This window comes from Ranitomeya imitator, chromosome 5 (genome assembly GCF_032444005.1).
Source record: "Ranitomeya imitator isolate aRanImi1 chromosome 5, aRanImi1.pri, whole genome shotgun sequence".
Taxonomy (NCBI): Eukaryota; Metazoa; Chordata; class Amphibia; order Anura; family Dendrobatidae; genus Ranitomeya; species Ranitomeya imitator.
This window is the reverse complement of record NC_091286.1, coordinates 26,322,158-26,335,117: the sequence shown is the minus strand read 5'-3', so window position 1 is coordinate 26,335,117 and position 12,960 is coordinate 26,322,158.

Genomic DNA, 12,960 nt, shown 5'->3' with positions numbered 1-12,960 from the left:
CGTATTTACTTCTGTTACACAGAATATGAGATCGGTTAGGACGATGAAAGCTATAAATTTACTGCTTCAAATCTGTAGAATAAGTGGAAAATAATAAGCTTAAACCAGATTTAAGATCTACACTTCCTCCTCGGCCAGAAACCCCAAGGTTCTGTTTTACTTTAGATGTCACAGATTCACCATGTGTGAAGAAAATGCAGGTTTAAAGGGTCTTAAGGAGCCAAACAAGTCTCACATCGCTGTTCTTGATTGAATGGATACTCGATTTGCATTTTTAGTTTACAAGGTGTTTGTGGGCTGTCAGGTGGACATCACTGACACGTCTTTACCTAGATGCTGATACCAAAATGACGGACATTAAATGAAGTTATCCGAGCTTTATGAAATAAGTGCTTTCACATATTATTGGTATCATTTACAGGTAAAAACCCCATATCGACCTTCTAATTGACATGCACATTCAATCTCATAGCCCCCGATGTATAACATCCGGCCCCTTGCCCCCAGTGTATAACATCCAACCCCATTGACCCCAGTGTAAAACCTCCAGCCTTATTGTCCCCGATATATAACATGCAGCCCCTCGCCCCCAGTGTATAACATCCGGCCCATCGCCCCCGATGTATAACATCCGGCCCCTCGCCCCCAGTGTATAACATCCAGCCCCACTGACCCCAGTGTAAAACCTCCAGCCCTATTGTCCCCGATATATAACATGCAGCCCCTCGCCCCCAGTGTATAACATCCGGCCCATCGCCCCCGATGTATAACATCTGGCCCCTCGCCCCCAGTGTATAACATCCAGCCCCACTGACCCCAGTGTAAAACCTCCAGCCCTATTGTCCCCAATATATAACATGCAGCCCCTCGCCCCCAGTGTATGACATCCGGCCCCTCGCCCCCTGATGTATAACATCCGGCCCCTCGCCCCTGATGTACTGTATAACGTCTGGCCCCTTGCCACTGGTGTAGAACATCCGGCTCCATTGCCGCTGGTGTATAACCTCCAGCTCCGTTGTCCCCGATATATAACATCTGCCCCCTCGCCCTCCTTGTATAACATCTGTCCCCTTGCCCCTGGGGTAGAACATCTGGCTCCATTGCCCCTGGTGTTTATCCGCCAACTTCATTGTCCCCGATATATAACATCTGCCCTCTTACTCCCGGTGTATAACATCCGGCCACTGACCCCCAGTGTATAAGATCAGGTCCCTCACCCCCATTGTTTAACATCAGGCCACATTGCCCTTGGTGTAGAAAATCCACTCCCATTGCCCCTGGGGTACTACATCTAGCTCCATTGCCTCTTGTGGATAACATCCAGCCCCTCACCCCCAGTGTATAACATCCAGCCAATTGTCCCCAGTATATGACATCTGGCCCCTTGTCCCTGGTGTATAAAATCCACCCCCCTCCGATGTATATTATTATGATATTATGATCTTTATGATATTATTGAGAAGTGGAAGGAACTGCAGCAACTCAGCCACAAAATGGAGACCCCGTAACGTTACAGAGTGGGGTCAGAGAGTGCGGAGGAGCAGAGGGCAGAAAAGTCATAAATGCTCTACTGACCCCATAACTGCAGAGTCCAGACCTCCTCTGGTATTAACATCTGCACAAATACTGTGCCCCAGCCAGGAGTTTCATGCCAGACCTGCTGCATGTAGCCTTACATCACCAAGCACAGTGCCGAGCATGGGATGGAGTGGTGTACAGCTGTGCACTGTGGAGCAATGGACGTTTTTATTTGGAGAGTCGAATGAGACTTCTCGATCTGGCATCTGATGGACTAATCTTATTTTCAAAAAATGCAGGACTGGTAGTAATAGAGACACATGTTGCAGTAGCAACTCAGTGTCATGAAGGTAAATGTAGTCATGGATTTTGGTTACTATACAGTAGCTATCTTTTGCATTTAAAAGAGATTGTTATTCACGTGTCCTGGTTCAGCTGCCGGCTCCTGGTCCATTCCCATGAGGACAGTTCTCTCTACATAAGTCACCGTGCTGTGACCAAAAAATACCTTTGACATCATCACTCGGAGCCATTTAACGCTATGCTCTGTCTGGATATTCATAAGCTTCAGTTCCATTCTGTAGTTTGCCTCATCCTACATCTCTCTCAACTAACTAATAATCTCTTCAGCAAACTCTTTGCTTATTATTTATCTGTATTTACTTTTTGGTTCAGACCTGCAGTCGATCATTTGTCTGCTGTAAGTATGACAAACACTTCTCTTAGATACTGTTACTTTTCATACTACAAGAATGCTGCAAAAGTGTGTAATCTTGTTCTCCAAGCAATTATTCTGTCTGCATGTTCATCACTGCTGACCGCTGTTAACCATTTGTTTTCTGACTGGCTATGTCTTTGCCATTGACCATCTCTCTGCTGATAGCATATAATGCTGACATTAAATATTTGTTTGCTGGACTTATGGTGTATCTGTAAGGAGGGAGACCGCGCTGAGGGCATCTGTACTGCGCTGGGTCCGGAAATGTCGAGGCTGTGTCCCATATTGTCCAGGGGAAAGAATAGGGAACCGAACAGACTTCTTCACCTGGAAGGAGGGGAGGTCACAGACAGAAAAGCATGCACAGCGATGGGCAGTTTCCCGCCGGCAGGGTCAGAGCAGGTGTGCGTGCAGCGTGCTCCGCTTAGTGTGCAGGAGCACCGCAACGTATCGCTGTGGGCTACGCATGAACTCGCCCCTGGAATCAGCAGCAGAAGAAGGACCATGAGCTCCACCAAGCTCAATGCCAAGCGTGGGCATATGAACGTAAGCCGTGCGCAGGACTAGTCGTTGTGGCCTGTTGTGAATTCTGTGGCTGAATTCACTCCTGTGGTCACAAGTGGTACTGCAGCTTCTGAGCTTCCTCCCTCAGGTGTTCTGGTGAGCTCGTTAACTGCTTCATTACTTAACTCCGCCTGATGCTGCTATCCTTGCTCCTTGTCAATGTTTCAGTGTTGGATCTGAGCTTCTCCTGATTGTTCCTGTGACCTGCTGCTCTGTATAGCTAAGTGCTTTTTGCTTTTTTGTTGCTTTTTTTCTGTCCAGCTTGTCTTTTGTTTTGCTGGAAGCTCTGAGACGCAAAGGGTGTACCGCCGTGCCGTTAGTTCGGCACGGTGGGGTTTTTTTGCCCCCTTTGCGTGGTTTTGCTTTAGGGTTTTTTGTAGACTGCAAAGTTCGCTTTACTATCCTCGCTCTGTCCTAGAATATCGGGCCCCACTTTGCTGAATCTATTTCATCCCTACGTTTTGTCTTTTCATCTTACTCACAGTCATTATATGTGGGGGGCTGCCTTTTCCTTTGGGGAATTTCTCTGGGGCAAGTCAGGCCTATTTTTCTATCTTCAGGCTAGCTAGTTTCTTAGGCTGTGCCGAGTTGCCTAGGTAGTTGTTAGGCGCAATCCACAGCCGCTTTTAGTTGTGTTTAGGATAGGATCAGGTGTGCAGTCTACAGAGTTTCCACGTCTCAGAGCTCGTTCTTGTATTTTTGGGTATTTGTCAGATCACTGTGTGCGCTCTGATCGCTAAGCACACTGTGTTTCTGGATTGCCTTCATAACACCTGTCATTAGCAAACATAACAGTACAAGGAGCCAAACTAATGATTCTCAATAGAGGGAAAGAAAAAGTTCTGACATCATTTTTTTTTTTTTTTTCTGCTCTGTGTTCACTTTTTTTTTTTCCCCTAGACATTTGGGTGATTCTGGACACAGGTGTGGACATGGATATTCAGGGTCTGTGCTCTTCAATGGATAATCTCGTTATTAATGTACAAAAAATTCAAGATACTATTGATCAGAAATCTATGTTAGAACCAAGAATTCCTATTCCTGATTTGTTTTTTGGAGATAGAACTAAGTTTCTAAGTTTCAAAAATAATTGTAAGCTATTTCTGGCCTTGAAACCTCATTCTTCTGGTAATCCTATTCAACAGGTTTTGATTATTATTTCTTTTTTGCGCGGCGACCCTCAAGACTGGGCATTTTCTCTTGCGCCAGGAGACCCTGCATTGAGTAGTGTCGATGCGTTTTTCCTGGCGCTCAGATTGCTGTACGATGAGCCTAATTCAGTGGATCAGGCTGAGAAAAATTTGCTGGCTTTGTGCCAGGGTCAGGATGATATAGAAGTATATTGTCAGAAATTTAGGAAATGGTCAGTACTCACTCAGTGGAATGAATCTGCGCTGGCAGCTTTGTTCAGAAAGGGTCTCTCTGAGGCTCTTAAGGATGTCATGGTGGGATTTCCTATGCCTGCTGGTTTGAATGAGTCTTTGTCTTTGGCCATTCAGATCGGTCGACGCTTGCGCGAGCGTAAATCTGTGCACCATTTGGCGGTACTGCCTGAGGTTAAACCTGAGCCTATGCAGTGCGATAGGACTATGACTAGAGTTGAACGGCAGGAATACAGACGTCTGAATGGTCTGTGTTTCTACTGTGGTGATTCCACTCATGCTATTTCTGATTGTCCTAAGCGCACTAAGCGGTCCGCTAGGTCTGCCGTCATTGGTACTGTACAGTCCAAATTCCTTCTGTCCATTACCTTAGTAACATAGTAACATAGTAACATAGTTAGTAAGGCCGAAAAAAGACATTTGTCCATCCAGTTCAGCCTATATTCCATCATAATAAATCCCCAGATCTACGTCCTTCTACAGAACCTAATTGTATGATACAATATTGTTCTGCTCCAGGAAGACATCCAGGCCTCTCTTGAACCCCTCGACTGAGTTCGCCATCACCACCTCCTCAGGCAAGCAATTCCAGATTCTCACTGCCCTAACAGTAAAGAATCCTCTTCTATGTTGGTGGAAAAACCTTCTCTCCTCCAGACGCAAAGAATGCCCCCTTGTGCCCGTCACCTTCCTTGGTATAAACAGATCCTCAGCGAGATATTTGTATTGTCCCCTTATATACTTATACATGGTTATTAGATCGCCTCTCAGTCGTCTTTTTTCTAGACTAAATAATCCTAATTTCGCTAATCTATCTGGGTATTGTAGTTCTCCCATCCCCTTTATTAATTTTGTTGCCCTCCTTTGTACTCTCTCTAGTTCCATTATATCCTTCCTGAGCACCGGTGCCCAAAACTGGACACAGTACTCCATGTGCGGTCTAACTAGGGATTTGTACAGAGGCAGTATAATGCTCTCATCATGTGTATCCAGACCTCTTTTAATGCACCCCATGATCCTGTTTGCCTTGGCAGCTGCTGCCTGGCACTGGCTGCTCCAGGTAAGTTTATCATTAACTAGGATCCCCAAGTCCTTCTCCCTGTCAGATTTACCCAGTGGTTTCCCATTCAGTGTGTAATGGTGACATTGATTCCTTCTTCCCATGTGTATAACCTTACATTTATCATTGTTAAACCTCATCTGCCACCTTTCAGCCCAAGTTTCCAACTTATCCAGATCCATCTGTAGCAGAATACTATCTTCTCTTGTATTAACTGCTTTACATAGTTTTGTATCATCTGCAAATATCGATATTTTACTGTGTAAACCTTCTACCAGATCATTAATGAATATGTTGAAGAGAACAGGTCCCAATACTGACCCCTGCGGTACCCCACTGGTCACAGCGACCCAGTTAGAGACTATACCATTTATAACCACCCTCTGCTTTCTATCACTAAGCCAGTTACTAACCCATTTACACACAATTTCCCCCAGACCAAGCATTCTCATTTTGTGTACCAACCTCTTGTGCGGCACGGTATCAAACGCTTTGGAAAAATCGAGATATACCACGTCCAATGACTCACCGTGGTCCAGCCTATAGCTTACCTCTTCATAAAAACTGATTAGATTGGTTTGACAGGAGCGATTTCTCATAAACCCATGCTGATATGGAGTTAAACAGTTATTCTCATTGAGATAATCCAGAATAACATCCCTCAGAAACCCTTCAAATATTTTACCAACAATAGAGGTTAGACTTACTGGCCTATAATTTCCAGGTTCACTTTTAGAGCCCTTTTTGAATATTGGCACCACATTTGCTATGCGCCAATCCTGCGGAACAGACCCTGTCGCTATAGAGTCCCTAAAAATAAGAAATAATGGTTTATCTATTACATTACTTAGTTCTCTTAGTACTCGTGGGTGTATGCCATCCGGACCCGGAGATTTATCTATTTTAATCTTATTTAGCCGGTTTCGCACCTCTTCTTGGGTTAGATTGGTGACCCTTAATATAGGGTTTTCATTGTTTCTTGGGATTTCACCTAGCATTTCATTTTCCACCGTGAATACCGTGGAGAAGAAGGTGTTTAATATGTTAGCTTTTTCCTCGTCATCTACAACCATTCTTTCCTCACTATTTTTTAAGGGGCCTACATTTTCAGTTTTTATTCTTTTACTATTGATATAGTTGAAGAACAGTTTGGGATTAGTTTTACTCTCCTTAGCAATGTGCTTCTCTGTTTCCTTTTTGGCAGCTTTAATTAGTTTTTTAGATAAAGTATTTTTCTCCCTATAGTTTTTTAGAGCTTCAATGGTGCCATCCTGCTTTAGTAGTGCAAATGCTTTCTTTTTACTGTTAATTGCCTTGATATGCTCTTTGTCGTCGTTTTCTGTCATGGCGTTTGTGGATTCGGGCGCTGCCCTGAATCTGATGGATTTGGATTATGCTAAACGTTGTGGGTTTTTCTTGGAGCCTTTGCGGTGTCCTATTCCATTGAGAGGAATTGATGCTACACCTTTGGCCAAGAATAAACCTCAATACTGGGCCCAGCTGACCATGTGCGTGGCTCCTGCACATCAGGAAGTTATTCGCTTTCTGGTGTTGCATAATCTGCATGATGTGGTCGTGTTGGGGTTGCCATGGCTACAAACCCATAATCCAGTATTGGATTGGAATTCCATGTCGGTATCCAGCTGGGGTTGTCAGGGGGTACATGGTGATGTTCCATTTTTGTCGATTTCGTCATCCACCCCTTCTGAGGTCCCAGAGTTCTTGTCTGATTATCAGGATGTATTTGAAGAGCCCAAGTCCGATGCTCTACCTCCGCATAGGGATTGTGATTGTGCTATCAATTTGATTCCTGGTAGTAAATTCCCTAAAGGTCGATTATTTAATTTATCCGTGCCCGAACACGCCGTTATGCGCAGTTATGTGAAGGAATCCCTGGAGAAGGGACATATTCGCCCATCGTCATCACCACTGGGAGCAGGGTTCTTCTTTGTAGCCAAGAAGGATGGTTCGCTGAGACCGTGTATTGATTACCGCCTTCTTAATAAGATCACTGTTAAATTTCAGTATCCCTTGCCATTGTTATCTGACTTGTTTGCTTGGATTAAGGGGGCTAGTTGGTTCACTAAGATAGATCTTCGTGGTGCGTATAATCTGGTGAGAATCAGGCAAGGAGATGAATGGAAAACTGCATTCAATACGCCCGAGGGTCATTTTGAGTATCTAGTGATGCCGTTCGGACTTGCCAATGCTCCATCTGTGTTTCAGTCTTTTATGCATGACATCTTCCATGAGTATCTGGATAAATTCCTGATTGTTTACTTGGATGACATTTTGATCTTCTCAGATGATTGGGAGTCTCATGTGAAGCAGGTCAGAATGGTTTTTCATGTCCTGCGTGCTAACTTTGTTTGTGAAGGGATCAAAGTGTCTCTTCGGTGTGCAGAAAGTTTCATTTTTGGGGTTCATCTTTACCCCTTCTACTATCGAGATGGATCCAGTTAAGGTCCAAGCCATCCAGGATTGGATTCAGCCGACATCTCTGAAAAGTCTGCAAAAGTTCCTGGGCTTTGCTAATTTTTATCGTCGCTTCATCTGTAATTTTTCTAGCATTGCCAAACCATTGACCGATTTGACCAAGAAGGGTGCTGATTTGGTTAATTGGTCTTCTGCTGCTGTGGAAGCTTTTCAGGAGTTGAAGCGTCGTTTTTGTTCTGCCCCTGTGTTGTGTCAGCCAGATGTTTCTCTTCCGTTCCAGGTCGAGGTTGATGCTTCTGAGATTGGAGCAGGGGCGGTTTTGTCACAGAGAGGTTCTGATTGCTCAGTGATGAAACCATGTGCTTTCTTTTCCAGGAAGTTTTCGCCCGCTGAGCGTAATTATGATGTGGGCAATCGAGAGTTGCTGGCCATGAAGTAGGCATTCGAAGAGTGGCGTCATTGGCTTGAAGGAGCTAAGCATCGCGTGGTGGTATTGACTGATCATAAGAACCTTACTTATCTTGAGTCTGCCAAGCGCTTGAATCCTAGACAGGCCCGTTGGTCGTTATTTTTTGCCCGCTTCGACTTTGTGATTTCGTACCTTCCGGGCTCTAAAAATGTGAAGGCGGATGCTCTGTCTAGGAGTTTTGTGCCCGACTCTCCGGGTTTATCTGAGCCAGTGGGTATCCTCAAGGAAGGAGTCATTGTGTCTGCCATCTCCCCTGATTTGCGGCGGGTGCTGCAAAAATTTCAGGCGAATAAACCTGATCGTTGTCCAGCAGAGAAACTGTTCGTCCCTGATAGGTGGACTAATAAACTTATCTCTGAACTTCATTGTTCGGTGTTGGCTGGTCATCCTGGAATCTTTGGTACCAGAGAGTTAGTGGCTAGATCCTTCTGGTGGCCATCTCTGTCACGGGATGTACGTACTTTTGTGCAGTCCTGTGGGATTTGTGCTAGGGCTAAGCCCTGCTGTTCTCGTGCCAGTGGGTTGCTTTTGCCCTTGCCGGTCCCAAAGAGGCCTTGGACACATATTTCGATGGATTTCATTTCTGACCTTCCCGTTTCTCAAAAGATGTCAGTCATTTGGGTGGTCTGTGATCGCTTTTCTAAAATGGTCCATCTGGTGCCCTTGGCTAAATTGCCTTCCTCCTCTGATTTGGTACCTTTGTTCTTTCAGCATGTGGTTCGGTTGCATGGCATTCCTGAGAATATTGTTTCTGACAGAGGTTCCCAGTTTGTTTCAAGGTTCTGGCGAGCCTTTTGTGGTAGGATGGGCATTGACCTATCCTTTTCCTCGGCTTTCCATCCTCAGACTAATGGCCAGACCGAACGAACCAATCAGACCTTGGAAACATATCTGAGATGTTTTGTTTCTGCAGACCAGGATGATTGGGTGTCCTTTTTGCCGTTGGCTGAGTTCGCCCTTAATAATCGGGCCAGCTCGGCTACCTTGGTTTCTCCATTTTTTTGCAATTCTGGGTTCCATCCTCGTTTCTCTTCAGGACAGGTTGAGTCTTCGGACTGTCCTGGTGTGGATTCTGTGGTTTATAGGTTGCAGCAGATCTGGACTCAGGTAGTGGACAATTTGATCTTGTCCCAGGAGAAAGCTCAACTTTTCGCTAATCGCAGACGCCGTGTGGGTCCCCGACTTCGTGTTGGGGATCTGGTTTGGTTATCTTCTCGTCATATTCCTATGAAGGTTTCCTCTCCTAAATTTAAACCTCGTTTTATTGGTCCATATAGGATTTCTGAGGTTCTCAATCCTGTGTCTTTTCGTTTGACCCTCCCAGACTCCTTTTCCATACATAATGTATTCCATAGGTCGTTGTTGCGGAGATACGTGGCACCTATGGTTCCATCTGTTGAGCCTCCTGCCCCGGTTTTGGTGGAGGGGGAATTGGAGTATATTGTGGAGAAGATTTTGGATTCTCGTGTTTCTAGACGGAAACTTCAGTATCTGGTTAAATGGAAGGGTTATGCTCAGGAAGATAATTCCTGGGTTTTTGCCTCTGATGTTCATGCTTCCGATCTTGTTTGTGCCTTTCATGCGGCTCATCCTGGTCGGCCTGGGGGCTCTGGTGAGGGTTCGGTGACCCCTCCTCAAGGGGGGGTACTGTTGTGAATTCTGTGGCTGAATTCACTCCTGTGGTCACAAGTGGTACTGCAGCTTCTGAGCTTCCTCCCTCAGGTGTTCTGGTGAGCTCGTTAACTGCTTCATTACTTAACTCCGCCTGATGCTGCTATCCTTGCTCCTTGTCAATGTTTCAGTGTTGGATCTGAGCTTCTCCTGATTGTTCCTGTGACCTGCTGCTCTGTATAGCTAAGTGCTTTTTGCTTTTTTGTTGCTTTTTTTCTGTCCAGCTTGTCTTTTGTTTTGCTGGAAGCTCTGAGACGCAAAGGGTGTACCGCCGTGCCGTTAGTTCGGCACGGTGGGGTTTTTTTGCCCCCTTTGCGTGGTTTTGCTTTAGGGTTTTTTGTAGACTGCAAAGTTCGCTTTACTATCCTCGCTCTGTCCTAGAATATCGGGCCCCACTTTGCTGAATCTATTTCATCCCTACGTTTTGTCTTTTCATCTTACTCACAGTCATTATATGTGGGGGGCTGCCTTTTCCTTTGGGGAATTTCTCTGGGGCAAGTCAGGCCTATTTTTCTATCTTCAGGCTAGCTAGTTTCTTAGGCTGTGCCGAGTTGCCTAGGTAGTTGTTAGGCGCAATCCACAGCCGCTTTTAGTTGTGTTTAGGATAGGATCAGGTGTGCAGTCTACAGAGTTTCCACGTCTCAGAGCTCGTTCTTGTATTTTTGGGTATTTGTCAGATCACTGTGTGCGCTCTGATCGCTAAGCACACTGTGTTTCTGGATTGCCTTCATAACACCTGTCATTAGCAAACATAACAGTGGCCCTCTTTGCCGGGTAGCACACCGCAGCCTTCTTTGGACAGCAGACTGTACGCAGCCCCCTTGAGTTTGGCTGCACAAGTTTATGGACTAGGGGCAATGGGTAAAACCGGAGACCACCCGTTGCCACCAGAAGATATACCATGAGCTGTGGAATCTCCTCTGAAGACATTGCACCAGTCGTCGCTGGGACTACAACTCTCACCGGATCATCTGCGGATGAGGAAACCACCGGCACGATAAGTTTATTGAGTGGACTGCTATCACATTGTTGTTGTTTATTTCCCTTTCTTTGCAATTTAGCTGTTTATTTCCATGTTTGGAGTATCTTTACTGTTCAATTAAATTGTTAACCCTTGCTCTGCCTGTTCTTGCGTCACTGCATCCCGCAACCTGCTTGCATATCTACAGCTCTTGTGTATATCCACACTCCTGACTCTGAGTCCTGCTTAGGCTACGTTCACATTTGTGTTGTGCGCCGCTGCGTCGGTGACGCAACGCACAACGCAAATAAAAACGCACCAAAACGCACGCAAAAACGCACGCAAAAACGCTGCGTTTTGCGACGCATGCGTCGTTTTTTGCCAAAAAAAACGCATGCGTCGCACAATGCAGCACAACACATGTCCATGCGTCCCCCATGTTAAATATAGGGGCGCATGACGCATGCGTCGCCTCAGCGTTTCCCGACGCTGCGTCGGGAAATGCTAATGTGAACGTAGCCTTACTCTGCTGTCCTAATGGTCACTGATCCATGTGCCGTCCTGCCCACTGGATGAGCAGCTCTTGACCAACAAGTTGGTAAGGTCAGGATGACCTACTGTTGAAAATGTAAGTGTTAGAGGTGAGCAGAACAAGAAACATTCAAATTTGCCTGTTTGCTCTCATTTTCCCCCAAAATTTGATTCATATTAAAGTTATGCCATGTGAATTTAATGTCCCTTATTAGATCGGGGTTCTTTCTAAACCCCCAAAAATAATAACATAAGATTTAACAAAGAAAATTACTTATATTTGCCTCTCGGCTCCTCACCTTCCCGTCTGGTCCTTGTCACATCTTCTTATTGCCACTGACGAGGTATAAATCTTCAGGCATCTCCACGCCAGGCTATGATTTCTTACTTTGATGAGTCTTGGGACTTTTCATGACATCATGAAATGTGCCATCATCTTGGAGGGATGCAGTTCTTGGTAGCAGTAATAAGAAAACGTGCCAAGAACAAGACTGGTGATGGTGAGGAGCGGAGGTGAGGGGTACAGTGAGTATAAGTAATATTTATTATTTTTTACTTTTTACATTTATTATGCTCTGGGGTCTGGAGTATAAATATTTTTTTTAACCTCTTGATGGCACTGTACAGTTGAGCAAAATGGCAGCCACTTGTATCTACAGTAGTCTATGGCTATAGAATAGATACTGAACTGTTGTATAAGACCTGGGACAATGACTGGAACAACAGAGTCGTATCAGCGGTGGTTGATGACCCTAACAGTATCAAGTTTCCCGAAACCTGAACTACTGGTAAGTTAAACAACCAGACAGGGTGACGTCACTGGAGAAAATCGAGTTACCTTACAGGAACAGAGGAAGGAGGACGCAGTGGTCAATATTGGAGACAGAAGAAGCAACAGCGGTGCACGCGACGGCTTCTGTTCCCAGGGATACATTGCGCGAAGGACCTTTGTGAACTGGGAACGGAAGCCGCCACATGCAACTCTGAGAGCCGGGAGGAACCGGGGGCCATCAGAAGGTAAATGTATCCCTATTTTTCATTTTAATTCTTTTTTTACATGAATATTGTACCCAGGGCCTAGAGGAGAGTCTCCTCTCCTCGAGATCCTGGGTATCATCCGGGACCGCTCCCTGCACCTTATGTGGTGACCTCAGAGCTCCGCACACACCGTAGGAGATGACACCCGGCGTGTAAGATGACCCCCGACTTTTGAGAAGATTTTCAGGGGTTAAAAAGTCGTCTTATACGCCGGGAAATATGGTATATGGTTTATCGTTGTCTTGCTGAAATATGCAAGGTTTTCTCTGAAATAGCCATTGTCTGGATTCAGGAGATGTTGCTTTGGCACCTCCATATAAAGCTCAGCATTCATAGCACCTTTTATGTGTGCGCTACACCTGCCATAGGAACTAATGCAGCCCCAGCCATCAGAGATGCAGGAACTGTGTGCTGATAACAAGCTGGATGGTCCCTCTCTTCGATAACAAGCTGGATGGTCCCTCTCCTCCTAAGTCTGCAGGACACGACGTGCGTGCTCTCCATAAATAAATAATTTCACACTTTGATTCATCCGAGAGAGAAGAGAAGATGGCAGCGTTTCTGGATTGTGTTTATACTTCTTTGCATTATAGAGCTTTCAGTTGAATTTGT